An 18817-nucleotide genomic window follows, 5' to 3' on the forward strand; every position below is an offset into this window, starting at 1 on the left:
GTAGAAACTGCAGGGGAGTTGCAAATTGGACTCCGGTGACCCAGCACCTGAGGATTAAGGAATTGCTCTTTTTCTGACTCACCCACCCAAGAATCAGATGAAGCCTCTTTCAGGTCCCTATCTACATCTTCTTGGTCCAAGTCATGGTAAGTATCTGGCTGAGTGAATGTGTCTGGTGGCTCGGGCTAGGCCAGGGCCAGGTATATCTGCTTTCTTGAGCCAGACTCTCAAAAATGACTTGGGATGTTGGTTATTGGCAAGGATAAAAGGGATCCTAGTTCCTCTTTCCAGCCTCCAGACATCACATATGAGGTGTGATCAAAAAATATGGTGAATGCTTAAATTAATAATAAAAAAAGAAATTACAGTAAAATACATATTGCCATTAATTCCCCTCAAAATACTCCCCCTTACTTCAAACATACTTGTCCCATCATTCTTGACACTTTCTGAAGCAGTTCTGGAAGTCCTCTTTTGTGAGTGTCTTTAGTTGCGCTGCTGTAGCTGCCTCGATATTGTGAATCGATTCAAAACGTTTACTTTTCATGGTCATTTTGACTTTGAGGAAGAGCCTGCCAACTGGCCAAATAATTCTCCAGATTATCCACCAAAAGAAAATGGTTTACTCGGAAAAAGAAACAGAAACAAGGAGTGCGTGCCCACTCCCAGGCCCGGCCTTGCCCAACGGCTACCCACATGGGAAGAAGGAGGAGCCCAACATGACTCGCCCTTTTATTCACATCCCTCCCCCAGAAGTTACCATAGAGTTCAAGACTAGAAAGTTAACAAGGGGCCCAGCTCCACCCATAGTCCTCCCAGCTCTATGGTTAAGCATCTTAAGATGCCAGTTCACTTTCAATAAGCCAGAAGTCCCACGGTACCAGATCTGGTGAATAAGGTGGATGAGGACACATTGTAATGTTTTTATTTGACAGAAATTGTCATACCAAAGCGATCTGTGACAAGGAGCCTTTCCGTCATGATCACAAAATACAGTGAATGCTGCTACCCAGTGCCATCCAATGGAAAGGCAGGGATCTTTAATATAGCAAGCGGCATGTCGAATCTCAGTAACAGTGTGTGACAAGTTTCAACTTGTTCGATGCAATCAGTCGGGTGTGAGCTACGGTTGAGAGAAGGTGTGGTTTAAAGTGTGCTGTAAATCATCCTCCATCATGACAATGCTCCAGGTCACACATCGCTTCTGGTATGGCAATTTCTGTCAAATAAAAACATTACGGTGTGTCCTCATCCACCTCATTCACTGGATCTGTCACCATGCGACTTCTGGTTCTTCCTCAAAGTCAAAATAATTCAGGACATCGAGGCAGCCACAACAGTGCAACTAAAGACACTCATGAAAGAGGACTTGCAGAGATGCTTCAGAAAATGGCAAGAACAATGTGATAAGTGTGTTTGAAGCGAGTGGAAGTATTTTGAGAGGGATTAATGTCAATGTATCTTTACTGTAATAATTTTTTTATTATTATTTAAACATTCACTGTGTTGTTTGATCATACCTCGTAAGTGTCTGATCCTTAGTGGGTGCCCTTCCCCTTCTTATCTTCTAGGCCCACTCCTGCCTACATCCTCTGTGCTTAGTACTGGTGCCTGGCCCCCAGTTTCCTTCAGTTTTGGGGGGATCACTGTATGCTGTAATATCCAAATAGAATGGCTCACATTCCTATCCTATGTAGTAGTTGAGTCTGGTCTTTCTACACACACCGTTCAGGGATCACTTTTGCCTGAAAAAGAGTTTGTTTCATACCTTCTTCCAAAATCTGTCCATACTTTAGCCTGCTTCTCTGCTGGTGACACCTTTTCTGCCCAGTCTAGTGTACTGTGAGGTCACATGGTGGTGGGGGGTGGGGGTGACAAATACGTAGGAACAATTATCCAAGTTACTGCACGTGCTAAATGAGTTAATGTTTAAAACACTGACAGCAATACTTGGCACATAGTTCCTGTATGTATTAGCTGCTATTATTCTGTTATTTACAGAGTGTTCCAGTTGAATGCCAGTAGCACTCCTCCTAGAAATTCCTCTGCCTTTCCCTTCCATATCCTGTTTTTCCGTATCCCGTCACAAGCCCCAGCCTCCCGCTAGGGGTCTTACTCCTCCAGACCCTTCTTCTACTTCTTCTTCTCCTTCTCCTTCTCCTCCTTCTTCTTCTTCTTTTCCTTTTTATGCACAGACATTATTTGGGGGGATAATTAAAAAACAAATTTCTCAACCCAAAAAACCTTTCAACGAAGGTAGTAGAGAAAGAAAACAAATTTATTATGGAGTAAGCATTAAACATGAGTGTTTTGTGCATCACAGGCAATCCACTAAGAGATTGTAAAGATGTAAAGACAGAGAAATCTCACCCTTTTATGTAGCCAAGCAGATAAAATGCATTGCACACATGATCTCGAGATAAACAATAACTAGTCCTCAAGTAAGAGACTTGACTGCACCATATGTCATGCACAGTTCATCCTAACTTTATCTGGTAATTGGTGACCATCTGTGTTATTAATAGGCTTAATCATAGGAAAAACAAAGTTCCTGTATCTTTCTGACAAGAAGTATTTCACAACTTGGAGCAAGGAGCCCACCTCAGTTAGGCTCCCAGCCTCTCACAGAAACTAGGAGTTAGGGCTGCTGTCTCCCTTGATTTCAAAGAGATGGCTCCCAGTCCTTGGGAAAAACATTCCTGGGTCACAAAGCTGCCAAAAAGTTTATTTAGTTTCTAAAAATGTCTACACACATTTCAAAGAGATAGAATTTACAATTATAAGTTTTCTAAAGTAAATGTTCCACCGAAAAGGGAGAGTAAGGGAGAAATCTATTTTCAGGGAGAATCAAGCCTCTTATTTAAAAATTTTTGTTTGTCCTTACAGTTACCATTTTATTCTATGTATACCACAGGAAGGACCAAAGGCTTGATTTTGCCTGTGCCTTTTACAGTAGGAAAGCCCACATTTGCCACAGGTGCATGCAAAAGCTAATCTCTCTTCTTCCAGACTCCCAGGGCCCTGGTCTCTATACCAGTAACCCCTCTCTTTGCAGAACAATTTAGCTTCTTATTTTTTTAAATTTTATTGGGGAATATTGGGAAACAGGGTGTTCCTCCAGAGCCCATCAGCTCCAAGTTGTTGTCCTTCAATCTAGTTGTGGAGGGCGCAGCTCAGCTCCAAGTCCAGTCGCCGTTTTCAATCCTTAGTTGCAGGGGCCACAGCCCATCATCCCATGAGGGAATTGAACCAGCAACCTTGTTGTTGAGAGCATGCGCTCTAACCAACTGAGCCATCCGACTGCCCCCAATTTAACTTCTTGATCAAAGCTTCTCTCGCTATTATTCCCCAGGGGGTGTAGGGGAGGAGGATGGACCTTACATTTCAGAGGGGAAAAAGCTTGTTAAGGTGTGTGTTTTTTAAAATAAAGAATAATTTCCTCCTCTTCCTTTACTCCAATGCCAATGTGGCTCCAACTGCAGTCAGTTTAGAGGATAACTCCATTGTCCCTGCAACATGAGTGTTTGGAGCCCATATTTGGCATGGGGCTACATTAATTTGTATTTATTCCTTAAGGACAAATTGGACATACAAACACGGTATTATAAACTATGTAACTTTCAACTATGTAAATATAGGACCTGATTTCAGGGTAGAAATTGTATCATCTGTTTTTCCAATTAGTAATTTGAGTACCCACCCATCCCTATTTGCAGAAAGTCCAGCGCTTCCCTCTCTGAATGTTGTCACTTGCTTCTGTCCTTGTTCAGTGGTGTAACTGGGAAAACATTGTCCTGCACAATCTAATGGGTCATTTTCTAGTGCTGCAGGAGTCCCTGCACAGGCCACATGACTGACTTAGGCTTCCCAACCCTTAGTTCACACAGGTTTGGGCGAGGTTCCCACGCTTGACTGTGGTGCTAGGGGGCTGTGCGAGGACCATGTCAAACCTCGGCCTCTGAAACCTTTCGACCTTGGTGTCGAGCCTGGTCATTTAACCAGACTGCTTTCCTCACAAAGAGGTCCCTGTTGGGACTTTTAGTGTTCTTTCCTGTTGGTGGATCTCTATCAGAACTTCAGTCTTTTAGAGGGAACTTAATTAATATTCAACAAAGTGAAAAATAATTCAAGTCTCAATCTCTTTCCTTTTAGGCCCTTTATGCAAAGTTATGCCCTCCTGCTTATCCATCAACATAGCTCCCTGAGAGAAAACCTTCTTTGACTCTTATCTAAGCCTTGAATGTCCCCTCACCAGCACCCTTTTGAGGTCCCACAAAGGCTGTCCCTTCTGCACCACGTTCTCCCCCTCCCCCACCTAGGAGAGCTCAAGAAAGGCTGTTTATTCCCCAGCAGTTAGATGGGGGGTGGAGCTAAAGCTAGTGACTAGATCCTAAACTAGTGGCTCAATGCTCGCAGGGGTAGTTGCTGACACAAGAAAAATAAAAGTTTGGATTCCTCCAGAACATTAAGGAGTGGAACAGAGATCCTGAGGCTCTGTCTGCAGAGGATGACATGAGCTCCTCACTTACTCTTTCTTTTTTTCCTTAGTCATCACTTTTTAAAATTTAATTTTTAAAATTATTTTTTTCAGTTACAGTTGACATTCAATATTATTTTATATTAGTTTCAGGTGTACAGCACAGCGGTTAGACAATTGTATAATGTATGCGGTGATCCCCTTGATTAGCCTAGACGCCTGGAATGATACATAGTTGTTGCATCCTCATCACTTTTTTACAAGTTCAGGAGATACCTCTTGTTTATCAGCTATTCCAGTACAAGTTAATCCAACAGAACATGTCAGCTCTCTGTGCAACCTGAGCTCAATGTGCAGCTTTCTGCCATGGAGCTAATTTTGTGCCATGGTTTTAGACATAGAAGAGTAACTTTGATTTTTTTTCAATTTATTTTTTAAAAGATTTTTCTTAAAATATAGCTAACATACAACATTATATTAGTTTCAGGGGTACACCGTAGTTGTTCAACATTTACATACTTAAAGAAGTGACAACCATAAGTCCAGCAACCATCTGACACTGTACCACGCTATCACAGTATTATTGACTGTATTCCCTATGCTGTACATTACATCCCCATGACTTATTTGTTTTATACCTGGAGACTTGAACCTCTTATTCCCCATCACCTTTCCCCTCCTTTTTAATTTTTCAATTACAGTTGACATTCAATATTATTTTATATTAATTTCAGGTGTACAGCATAGTGGTTAGACATTTGTATAATTTAAGAAATGATCCCCCTGACTAGTCTAGTACCCACCTGGCACTATACATAGTTGTTACCATATTGTGGACTATATTCCCTAGGCCTTACATCCCCATGACTATTTTATAACTATCAATTTGTACATTTTTTTCAAGGATTTTTTTTTTATTGGGGTAGGGGAACAGGACTTTATTGGGGAACAGTGTGTACTTCCAGGACTTTTTTCCAAGTCAAGTTGTTGTCCTTTCAATCTTGGTTGTGGAGGGTGCAGCTCAGCTCCAGGTCCAGTTGCCGTTGTTAGTTGCAGGGGGCCCAGCCCACCATCCCTTGCGGGAGTCCAACCTGCAACCTTGTGGTTGAGAAGATGCGCTCCAACCAACTGAGCCATCCGGGAGCTCAGCAGCAGCTCAGCTTAAGGTGCTGTGTTCAATCTTAGTTGCAGGGGGTGGAGCCCACCATCCCTTGTGGGAGTCGAAGAATCAAACCAGCAACCTTGTGGTTGTGAGCCCACTCGCCCATGTGGGAATTGAACCGGCAGCCTTCGGCGTTAGGAGCACGGGACCGGCCCCCAATTTGTATTTCTTGCTCTCTTCACCTTTTATACCCTACCCCCAACCCCCTGCCATTTATCATTCCAACAAATCTAGTACCCGTCTGACACCATAGAGTTATTATAATATTACTGACTATATTTCTTGTGAAATAACCTACATCCCCATGATTACTGTGTAACAACCAATCTGTACTTCTCAATCCCTTCCTCTTTTTCACTCATACCCAAACCAACTCCCGTCTAGCAACCATCAAAATGTTCTCTGTATCTATGAGTTTGTTTCTGTTTTGTTTGTTTATTTTGTTCTTTAGATTCCACATATAAACAAAATCTCATTGCATCTGTCATTCTCTGTCTGACAGTCCACTCAGCACAATTCCCTCCAGGTCCAAACATGCCACCACAGATGGCAAGAACCCATTCTCTTCCTTGGCCAAGCAATATTCCATTGTACAAGTTCTAACAAATAAGTTTGTGAATTCATTGCAATGATGTTGCTAATGTTTTTTGATATCAGAGGGATTATTCATTATGAATTTGTACCAACTGGACAAATAAACAGTTAACCAAGTTTGCTATTTGGATGTGCTTGAAAGGCAGCATGAAAAAGTTAGATGAAAACAACCTTAACTTTTCACCAACAATTCATGGCTCTTGCCTCACGACAATACACCAGCACACATAGCACTGTCCATGAGGGAGTTTTTTAGCCAGTAAACAAATAACTGTATTAGAACACCCCCCTACTCACTTGATCTGGCCCCCGATGACTTTTTTCTTTACCCGAAGATAAAGGAAATATTGAAAGAAAGACATTTTGATGACATTCAGGACCTCAAGGGTAATACGACAGCTCTGATGGCCATTCCAGAAAGAGAGTTCCAAAATTGCTTAAAAGGGTGGACTAGGCACTGGTGTTGGTGCATAGCTTCCCAAGGGGGGTACTTTGAAGGTGACCATAGTGGTATTCAGCAATGAGGTATGTAGTACTTTGTCTAGGATAAGTTCGCGAACTTAATTGTCTGACCTCGTATATGTGTACCACCTCCTCTTTATCCATTCATCCATTAACAGACACCCAGGCTGCCTCCACATTTTGGCCATGTAAACAATGCTGCAGTGAATATATGGATGCACATGTCCCTTCAAAGTAGTGTTTAAGTTTCTTCAGATAAATATCCAGAAGTGGGATTACTGGATCTTTCTTTGTCACTTGTTATAGTGTTTGTTTTAAAGTCGATTTTGTCTGGTATAAGTATTACTACCCCAGCTTTTTTTCTCCCCCATTTTTATGAAATATCTTTTTCCATCCCTTTTTTTTTCAATCTGAAGTGAGTCTCTCGTAGGCAGCATATATAAGGGTCTTTTTTTCTTATCCATTCAGGCCTCCTATGTCTTTTGAGTGGAGCATTTAATTCATTTACGTTGAAAGTAATTGTTGGTAGATATGTAGCTATTGCCATTTTATTATTCATAATTTTGATTTTTTTTTTCTATCTTAAAGAAGTCTCTGTAACATTTCTTGTAATACTGGTTTGGTGATGATGAACTCCTTTAACTTTTTCTTGTCTGGGAAGCTCTTTATCTGTCCTTCAATTACAAATGATAGCCTTGCTGGGTAGAGTAATCTTGGTTGTAGATCCTTGTTTTCATCTATTTGAATATTTCCTGCCAATGCCTTCTGGCAAAGTTTCTGTTGAGAAATCAGCTGGCACTCTTGTGGGAGCTCCCTTATAAGTTACTAGTTGCCTTTCTCTTGATGCTTTTAGAATTCTTTCTTTGTCTTAACCTTTGCCATTCTAATTATAATGTGTCTTGGTGTGGGCCTGTTTGGGTTCATCTTGTTTGGGACTCTCTACACTTCCTGGGCTTGTATGTCTATTTCCTTTGCCAGGTTAGGAAAGTTTTTCCATCATTATTTCTTCAAATATGTTCTCAATCCCTTTCTTTCTCTCTTCTCCTTCTGGTATCCCCATGATGTGAATGTTGTTACACTTGATGTTGTCCTAAAAAACCTAGAAAAAAAACTATCCTCATTTTTTTTTTTGGATCATTTTTTCTCTTTGCTGTTCTGATTGTGTGTTTTCAGCTACTTTGTCTTCCAAATCATTGATTCAGTCCTCTGCTTCATCTAGTCCGCTGGTGATTCCTTCTAGTGCATTCTTCATTTCAGTTAATTGTGTTCTTCACTTCTGACTAGTTCTTTTTTACAGTTTCTGTGTCCTTTTTAATGCTCCCTATCTCTTTGTTGAAGTTCTCACTAAGTTCCTTAAAGCATCTTATAACCATTGTTTTGAACTCTGTATCTGGTAGGTTCCTTGCCTCCACTTTGTTTAGTTCTTTTTCTGGAGTTTTCTCCTGTTCTTTCATTTGGGATATATTTCTTTGTTTCCTCATTTTGGCTGCCTCTCTGTTTGTTTCTATGTATTAGGTAGATCTGTTTTGTCCCCCAGTCTTGGCCAGGTGGACTTATGTAGTAGGTGCCCTGTGGGGCTCAGTGGCACAGTCTCCCTCGTCACCTGCTCCAGGTGCTCCAGAAGTGTCCCTTATGTAGGTTGTGTGTGCCCTCCTGTTATAGTTGAGCCTTGGTTGCTATTGGCACATCAGTAGGTGGGATTGCCCCTAAGGCTGATTGACTGTGGATTTGGCCATGTCCATAGCGTGCAGGCTGCTGTGAGGGGGGCTTACCCCCTGAGTGAGATTCACCCCAGTGGGCTCTGGTGCCTGTTGAGACCGCCCTTTGGGTGTGTCACTTGTGGGGTTAATTGGGTGGTGCTCTGCTGTGGTCTGAAGCCAACCTCCAAATATGTTGGTTCTGGAGCCTCTTGAGAGGGGCTTCAGTGCAGGCCCAGGTCACCCACTGTCTGTGACTGGCCAGGGACTACCTGGTAAAAGCTACCATGTTTCCCTGAAAATAAGACCTAGCCGGACAATCAGCTCTAATGCGTCTTTTGGAGCAAAAATTAATATAAGACCCAGTCTATATTATATTGTATTATATTATATTATATTATATTAATTATATTATATTATATTATATTATATTATATTATATTATATTATATTATATTATATTATATTATATTATATTATATTATATTATATTAAAGACTGGTTCCTATATTATAGTAAAATAAAACCGGGTCTTATATTAATTTTTGCTCCAAAAGACACATTAGAGCTGATTTCCGGCTAGGTCTTATTTTCGGGGAAACATGGTACAAAGTGATCTGCAGTTTTTAGTTGCCTGTGCTAACACTGGAGGTGCATGGGAGAGGCCACACTGCAAGGATGTCTGCCACCAGTACCGGGGCTGGAGTAGCTCTGCAAAATGCCAGGACATCCTGAGGCCCGCTACCACCTGCCAACTCCCTTAAGGCTCAGCCACAGATAAAGCCTTGTGCTTTATGCAACTTGGGTGAGGCTGGGAGTCACTAGGCTGGGAAGAGTTGTGATCACCAGGTTAATTTAAATTCTTGTTTGGTGTCAGTACTGAGCTTAAAGCTACTCAGCGAAAGTCTCAGAGCATACGGAGACCAGTTGCTGCCTGCCTGGGGTCTGTCTGACTCTGATAGTTTTCTAAGAAAATGTCAATATGGGCGTGGTTGGCTGCTCTTGGAGAAAGTGCCTCTGGCGTGGGGGGAGTTGGGTGGGGTGGGGTCCCATTGAGTCAACAGGGTGGAGCTATGGAGCTCACCAGACCAATCAGATTCAAATTTGGATGTAAGCATAGGGGGAGGGCTCAACACAGGAAAGATGGCAACAGCCTCCCAGCTGCTCGTGAGGGCAACCCCTCACAGGGAAAATCCCAACTGTTCTCCAGCCCTCATTGCAAAACCACACAACTCAGTCTGCCCCCCTGTATGTCTCCGATACTCCCCAAGTTACTGTCCTCCGCTGGAGCCCAAGGTGAGTGCCTGTGAGTGAGTGAGTCTGTGCATGGTCCCTTTAAGAGGATGACTGGGTTTCCCACTACCTTCCGTCTCACCTAGATGGTCAAAATTTCCACTGTTTTTCACAACCAGATGTTGTGGGGGCTCCTTTTCCCAGCACCAGTACTTTAGGTTGGGGAGGCTGGTGTGTGGCTGGGGTCCCTTGCTCTTCTGGGGGGAAATATCGCAGCTGAGATATCCCTCTTGGTTCTCAATCACCACACAGAGGTTTGCAGTTAGCCAATTCTGCGTCTCTACCCCTCCTACCAGTCTCAACATGGCTTCTTCTTTATATCCTTAATTATAAAACTTCTGTTCAGACAGACTTCAGATGGTTGATTGTTGTATAATTTAATTGTAATTTTAATTTGTTTTCAGAAGGAAGCAGGCATATGTTTACCTACTCTGCCATCTTGAATCTCTGCTCCTCCCTTATTCTTATTTCCCCAACTTCAGTGGTGGAATAGATGAACACCAGGCCCCATTCCTATATGTTATCCATGTGCATTTTAAGCAAATATGGTGTCAAGGCAAGTCTCTTAAACCCCCTTGCTATGAGATTGGCATCTCTAAATGACTGGGACTTACTTGTTCTGAAGCTGGCTCTTCTCAACATTTCTGAAAGAGGTTGAAAAGTTATTCCTGGTCCCTTCCTTCAGCCACCACTGGAGTCTCTTTTCTTCAGGGACTCCATATCCAACCCCTGGCCTCTCTTTTTAGGACTGAATTGCAAGGCCAGACCCACAGCATCTTGGGCTTCTCACTCCATGTTGGAGAAGCAAAGGGTAAAGGACAAATAAGTTGTGCAGTTCTTCAGAGGGTACAGGGGATACAGAAATTCCATTCCTTCTCTGGGATCCCTAACAACACCCCCCCATCCATTCCAAACTCTGTTTATCTTTCTCTTTATTCTAATATTTATCTTGTAATCCTACATTATTCAGATTTCTAATTCACACTGATTTCTAGATAATTTTCACATCTTGCCTACTGCTGAATTTTCATGTCTTGCTCTACCCTGTGCTGAGCCATATTTAAAAGCTATCACTAACCCAAAGCTGTTGCATGCGGTAGATTTGTACTAAAGGTTTGAAAAGGTAACAGCCAGGGCAGGGACTAACATGAGACAAGTGAGGCATTTAATCTCAGGTGCAGCATTTAAGGAGAAAATCCATGATGCACAAAATATCAAAATTTTAAATAAACATAGGATCATTTGTAAGACTTAATATTAGCCATCCATGTTCTTAATATTTTTTACAATTATTTCTGCCACCAGAAATTTCTTTCTGGCTGATTTGACCTGCAGCCGCTCCATATCCAACCCACATGTGCCTTGTAGTGGAAATATCTTTTTTCTTCTTCTTTTTTTTAAATGTATTTTTTAAATTTATTGGGGTGACAATTGTTACTAAAATTACATAGATTTCAGGTGTACAATTCTGTATTACATCATCTATAAATCCCATTGTGTGTTCACCACCCAGAGTCCATTCTCCTTCCATCACCATATATTTGATCTCCCTTACCCTCATCTCCCACCCCCCGCCCCCCTTACCCTCTGGTAACCACTAAACTATTGTCTGTGTCTATGAGTTTCTGTTTCTCCTTTGTTTGTCTTGTTCTTTTGTTGTTTTTGGTTTATATACCACATATCAGTGATATCACATGATTCTCTGCTTTTTCTGTCTGACTTATTTCGCTTAGCATTACACTCTCAAGATTTGTAGTGGAAATATCTTACTTTATCTTCTATTCGCATATTCTCAGGCTGTCTCACCTCCTCTCCCTACCTCCACTCTTTCCCCAGCATTGGCATTCTTGAGGAAAGTCAGTGTTATTCTTATTTTATTATGTAAAACAACTTATCTTTCATAGTCTCATCTCCATTCCTCTGCTCTGCCTCCTGGCTTTCCGAAACCAAAATGGCTCTTCAGATGTTTTGTAAATAATAGGCCTTTTTCTGCTTTAGCAACATAAACAAATGATTTTCCAAAATCAATTCTCAGGCTACACTGTCTTTTCCATTAGTGTCTATAAAATGAAGAAAGCAGAGATTGACTTTCTTAAGATTCATACACTGCCATCTCCATCTCCAAAAAACAGTTGGCATTTGGCTACAATCAGGTGTGTGAGAGAGAGAAAAGAAAATGAATGTATCTAATTTAACTCTACAAAACTAGGAGGAGTAGATATTATTATCCCTGTTTTATAAACAAGGGCACTGAAGCTCAAGTAGGGGAACAGATGTCCTCAATGTCACTCGACAAGTAGGTGGAATAGCTAAGAAAGAGTCATGGGCTTGATTCCTATTCTCATCACCCGTTCTGTCTTTGACACTTCAGTGTTACCTTCTGCCCTAGTCACTATGATGAATCCCCTCCCAAAGCTTATTTATGACCTCTTCATTCTTAAATTCCTAGGTGCTGTTGTTGTAAAAGTCTGTTGCTTTGACTAGGACTGCCTCTAGGATGTACCAGTTCTCAAGCAAATAATTTTTCACAAGCCCCCTATCCAACAATTTGATTAAAAATGTATTACACAATTCATGGCCCATGTGAGAGGTGGTGATTTATCACTGAATATTTAGAATAAAGGTTAGTGAATAATGGTTACATATCTGTTTATTGTGCAACCAGTGCCCATGGTGCCTGGTGTGAACATTTATTCAGGTAGTTTTCTGAGGAGAGTTTACATTTTTTGATATCGTGCACATTTGAAAATGTCATTATTTAACTCACACGTAATTGGTAATTTGCCTAGGAATAGAATCTGGATGGGAAATAAACTTACCTCAGAATTTTGAAGGTATTCTTGTTAGTGAAAGTATAGGCTAAGCTCCATAACAAAGAAACGCCACAATACAGTGCCTGAAACATCTGATTAGTAGTTCCTGTATTTTTTTCTAATTTCCAGCTCTGCTTTTTTCACTACTTTCTTGGAGATTTCCTCAACTTCTTCTCCACCTATTTAATTAAAATTTTTCTGCTATGAATTTTCTCTGTCTTGTTCTTTGTTACTTTTAGAAAACACTTTATTCTTGTTTCAAGAATGATAAATTTTGTCTAATGTTCCCAAACATGGTAATTATAGTTTTAAAAAACTTCTTCTATTCCAGGGGCGGTGGGTGGCTCAATTGATTAGAGTGCAAGCTCTTAACGACAAGGTTGCCGGTTCGATTCCCATATAGGCCAGTGAACTGCCAGTGGGTGGCTGGTTTGCTCAGTGGTTAGAGTGAGGTGCTCGTAACACCGAGGTCACCAGTTCGAGTCCCACATGGGCCAGTGAGCTGCGCCCTCCAAAACTAGATTGAAAACAATGACTTGACTTGGAGCTGAGCTGCATTGAAAAAACAACAACTTGACATCCTGGAAAAACACACAGTTCCCCAATATTCCCCAATTTAAAAATAATTATACAAATGTCTAACCACTATAAAAACAAGAAACTTCTATTCCTGCACTGTTCCTGTTTTCTCAAGTCCCTTTCTCTTTTCAAACATCTGGTGATCCTCACCTTTCCTTTCATATTTAAGAGTGAGACACTAAATTTAAGGAGTACAAATTGGCAGTTACAAAATAGTTGTGGGGATGTGAAGTACAGCATAGGGAATATAGTCAATAATATTGTAATAACTATTTATAGTGCCAGGTGGGTACTAGACTTATTGGGAGGAAGGAATCATTTCACAAGTTATAGAAATGTCTAACCACTATGCTGTACACCTGAAACTAATATTGAATGTCAACTGTAATTGAAAAAAAATTTTTTTTTTTTTAAAGAATGAGGCCCTGAAAAAGGTGATTGTGTGCATTGATGGGGCTTTTTAAATGAATGGGCAGAGAGCTGGTAATTTGGGATGGCACCTTCAGTATCAGTATCTTAGGTCTTTCCTATTGGGTTACTTGGCTTCTCCAGAGACCAACATTCCATTTTCCTGTTTGGGGTGTGTAAGCCTGACCATCAGCATTCTCGGTAACGTTTGGAGAAAGAGGACTGAGTACTCACTACTTAGTGTGTTGGCTTTCACTTAGATTTTCTGTTTTAATAGGACACATCCACCTGATGTCCCCAAGTCCAGAGTCCTCTTGCTCTATCAGTGGATAAACTTTTAGTCATCTGTTGGGGAGGAAGGAGAATTGCCTGAGTGGTTTGATAAAGGAATATGGGGGCCATTTGCTTTTCATGCATATCTGCAACCAATTCTGTGTTCTGTCTCACCTGCACCCCTACCTTCAGGAATCACTGACCAATTCCTGAGCCTTGCTGGGGATCTCTGCTCATTCCTTTCAAGAGACTGTCTGCTGTTTTGGCTTTCACAGCTCAGCTGGGGAGCAGGGCTAGTATGCTGTCAGGGTTGCAGTCTGTATTTGTTTTCACTGAAAGTTGGAAGTGGATGAGATGTGCTGCTGGTGAGGTACATGGGAAGTTGGGATACAGAGTGTGATTGTTCCATATTCCCTGTGGATGGCTTCCACGTGGCTAGCACACCTCAGGGAACTATTCTTGTTTCCTTCCAAGGGAGAGAGAAATATATGCCTCTCTCTATATTCCTGCTGATGTTCTGGGCCACAGTTTTCCCTTTTAATCTAATCTAGTATAATTATGATTTCTATCTTTAGCAAGTCCTCTCTATTCCACCAAGCATTCGCTTTTTAGTTTGGGATAGTTATTAACTTATTTATAATATACTTCCTATTGTTTCTTTTTTTTTCTTTAGATTTCATTGGGGAAGGGGAACAGGACTTTATTGGGGAACAGTGTGTACTTCCAGGCCTTTTTTTTTCCAAGTCAAGTTGTTATCTTTTCAATCTTAGTTGTGGAGGGCACAGCTCAGCTCCAGTTCCAGTTGCCATTTTCTAGTTGCAGGGGGTGCAGCCCACCATCCCTTGTGGGAGTTGAACCAGCAACCTTGTGGTTGAGAGCCCACTGGCCCGTGTGGGAATCGAACCGGCAGCCTTCGGAGTTAGGAGCACGGAGCTCTAACCGCCTGAGCCACCGGGCCGGCCCCTTCCTATTGTTTCTGTGGCTGAAGTTTGGTGTAAGAGGGTACACTCCAGTATCTAGCAGTCCACCATCTTGTAATCAGTATTGGATATTTATTTTATACCAAATCTCCTTGTATCGGTGACTGAAAAGATATTTTAAAACACTCTTGTGACTCTCAAACTGTGAATCAAAGAAACAAAAAAGAAATTGAACCTATATATCCTGCTTCACCAGTTTGTTACAAACTTTGGTTACACTCCTTTCAATATTTAGATTAAACTACTGTGACCCGCCACTCTGCCTATTAATTAGGACGTGTCTTATTCTTTCTCCAGGATCCTTCTCCTGTTATGATAGTTATAATTAACAGTTTTATAGTACTTACTTTGGGTCAGACATTCTTCTAAGTGCTTTTAACATATACTAACTTATAATAACTCCAAACTTCTCAGGGAAGTGTATTAAGTTTAATGGGTTAGTACTTGTTATTATTATCTTGAGGAGAACAAAATCTGAAAACCTGCTCAGTTGGTCAGAGATTCTGTGGGTTTTTTTGTGTTTTTTTTCTGTTGTTGCTTTTACTCACGTGATATTGCTGGTGAATCTCAGGCTCCTAATGATTTTGCTCCTTGTCTCCTGATAAACAATTCATTAAACACCGACCAATGAGAGTGTCACATCATCTTGGACAGTGATTGGTTAAGAGGTGGACACATGGCCCAGGATGGGCTAATCAGAGCCAAAGAGGCTTACCCTGGGACTTTGATGGAAATATAATGAGGTCTTTGTGTTTCCCTCATGGCTGCCAAGCTTGTAGAGTACATGCATATCTAGTTTGATTGTGCTTCATAGATGTTGCGTTTTCTACAAATTGAAAGCAAGACCCTCCACCAGCAAAAATATTACGACTTTCTTTATTGCTATATGTACTTTGTTGCACTGGTCTGGAACCGAACCCACAATATCTCTGAGCTATGCCTGCATAGACCTGTTGACTCTAGTGGCCCCACTCGGGGAAAGGTTATCAGAGGGAGGGAGGAAGGGAGAGAGAGAGAGAGAGACTGAATCCTCATGATATTGTTTGAACCCCTTGATCCAACCACACCTCAGGTCGCACAACTCCTGACTTTTTAAATTATTGGAGCCAATAAATGTCTTTTCTTTCTAAAACACCACTTTGAGTTGATTTTCCTTTACATATGAACAAAGAATCCTGAATAATGCAAGGGGTAAGGCAACGGCATAGTGTCTAGGCTAGAACATCTGGGCACCTATTGTCTGGGTCCAAGAGATAGTGACTTAAAACAATGTGCCAACCTATAGGCAGCGTTCTCCCCAGGCCGCCCAGGATCCATGTAAGTGAGTTTGGATGTGGAGTGAACTTCTATCTTCTTATGGTCCTTCTTCAGATGGTACTCTTCTCTTAATTGCTGGAAACTTGCCCTTTGAGGGACAAGAGCTTGGCATCTCCTGGCTTTTTCCATATTTCTAGAACCTCTCTGGGTGAGTCAGTCAGTTTAAAGGGAACTGCATTTGGGTGGGAAGATTGCCCAGTGATTGGCCTTATATTTTCACTTTGACTCACTATTTAGTATTTCTTTTTCCCCTTGTATAGTTGGAAGTAGAAATCCTCTTTTTTTTTTTTTTCTTGGGGAATTGTTTATTTTAGGGTGGAGTTTTGTCTAGGTGCCTGCCTGTCTGCATAGCTTAGAGGGGTGGCAGACAGCGCTGTCCACAAGTTCTTCTAGAGGAGGTACTTTAAGTAAGTAGGTCACCTTGATCTGGCCTCTCCTACTCATTTGCATTTGTTCACAGATAATTTTCCTAATCTTTCCAACACTAGAGAGAGAGAGAGAGAGCACCTGTCCACTGGCCAACTAGTTTAATTTTATTGTAGTACTTATCTTTTCCATAGCTCCTGGCATCTAGAAGTGTTTTTGTGAGCAGTGGCAATAGTTAACTGACATATTTTGGGGAGTGCAGTTTGGGTGCAGTTATTCAGATCTCCCTTCCACACTAAAGCATTAATCTGTGAACTGTTGTGATCGCCACCTAACATCAAAATGTGGCATGTAAAGCCAGTGACATCACTAAGGTTTCACCAAAGAGTGTTCCAAAACGGTCACAATTCCTACTCAGGCTACAGTGTCACCAACACTTAAAAAAAGATTCAGTGATTTACCAGGGTGCCGAAAACATGTATGCACGTTTTAAGAGATGTTAACACTTTGATCAACGTTGCTCAAGCAGTAGTTCGCCATCATCAAAAGTGTCTGGATGCTGATGGTAACCACTTTGAGCACCTCTTGTAATTGCAGAAATCAAACGTAACTTGTATTCATCTTTTGTTATGGATATGTATATATACTTCTGGGGGGTGGAATATTGGGGAATACTGTGTTTCTCCAGGGCCCATCAGCTCCAATTCGTTGTCCTTCAATCTAGTTGTGGAAGGCGTAGCTCAGCTCCAAGTCCAGTTGCTGTTTTCAATCTTTAGTTGCAGGGGACGCAGCCCACCATCCCATGTGGGAATTGAACTGGCAACCTTGCAACCTTGTTGTTAAGACCTCGCGCTCTAACCAACTGAGCTATCCGGACGCCCCTATCGGTATATATTAATACAGTTTTTTCCTTTCTTAAAATGTATATACATTTTTTGGCACCCTCTGTATTTTACAAAGAGTGATTTTTTTAAAAAAAAACTTTAAATTTTAGAATAGTTTTAGATTTGCAGGAAAATTGAGAAGAAGTACAGAGAAATTTGTCTCCAAATTTTTGAAATTTGTTTGAAAATTTTAATGTTGAGGCTCTGTCTGGGGTTCTGTGGTGGTGACCCTACACTGCTGTGTATTGGCTAAGTAGAATATTTCAGGGGGTAGCTAGATCTCAGGCTCTCTGGTAATTTCGGTGGATTATATCAAGAAATCCTTATATTGAAGAATCATTTCCCCTTATATTTGTGCAGCTGTGGTCACTTTCTTGTTTCTGGTGGGATATGCTCCTGCAAGGTCAGTGAACAAATTTGTGAACACAAACAGGCCTTGCCGATTCCACCTAACAGTTTTTGAGGATATAATGAGGATACACAATTTATGAATATTACTTTGGAGTGTAAGTACAAAGTGTCATTGTTAGCAAGCCTTTTGTATATGTGAGCAAGGCTTTTGAGTATTACAACTGGATTTGACATTCTCAGCTATCTTATACCCAAATGGCCAGATATGCCATATTTTATAACAAAAATATATAATTAAATATGTTCCCGTAGATGAAAATATTTTGTTCTTTCATATTTATAAAATGATTTGATTTGATGATTTTAAAATTTTATTGTGAAGTGATTTTAAATCGACGTTAGTGGGGTACAGTTTATGCGCAATAAAGTGCATTCATTTTAAATGTACATTCCCATGAGTTTTGACAGATTTATACATCCTTATATCTATGACCACATAAATATATGAAACGTTTTCATTACCCCAAAATGTTTCTTTGTGCCCCATGTCAGTCAACTTCCCTGGCCCCAGGCAACCAACGGTTTGCATTCTGTCACCACGGATTAGATTTGTCTTTTCTAGAGTTATATAGAAATGGAATCATACAGCATATACTCTTTTGCATCTGGCTTTATCCACTCAGCCTTATGTCTTTATGATTTATCCACATTATTATGGGTGTTACAGGTTCGTTCCTTTTTAAAACCTTTTTATTTTGAAATATTTATAGAGTCCCAGGAAATTGCAGGTAGGAAAAAGAGATCCCATGTACATCTTAATGTTGACTATAGTACAATACCAAAACCAAGAAACTGACACGAGTACAATGGGCATGTATCATTCCATACCCTATCACATGTGTAGATTTGTGTAAACAACATGGCAAGTGTGATACAGAACTATTCCATTAACACAAATATCTTTCTGGTTTCATGTTCCTTCTCCACCCTTCACCGTCCCTAACCCCTGGCAATCACTAATCTGTTCTCCGTCTCTATAATTTTGTCATTTCTAGAATGTTATATGAATGGAATCATATAGCATGTGACCTTTTTTAAAAAAAATTTTGTTATGAGACTTTATTTTTAAAAAAAACACGTTTATTTGAGCCAGACTTATGA

Source organism: Rhinolophus sinicus, chromosome 12 (assembly GCF_057876585.1).
Source record: "Rhinolophus sinicus isolate RSI-liver-muscle chromosome 12, RSI-T2T, whole genome shotgun sequence".
NCBI lineage: Eukaryota > Metazoa > Chordata > Mammalia > Chiroptera > Rhinolophidae > Rhinolophus > Rhinolophus sinicus.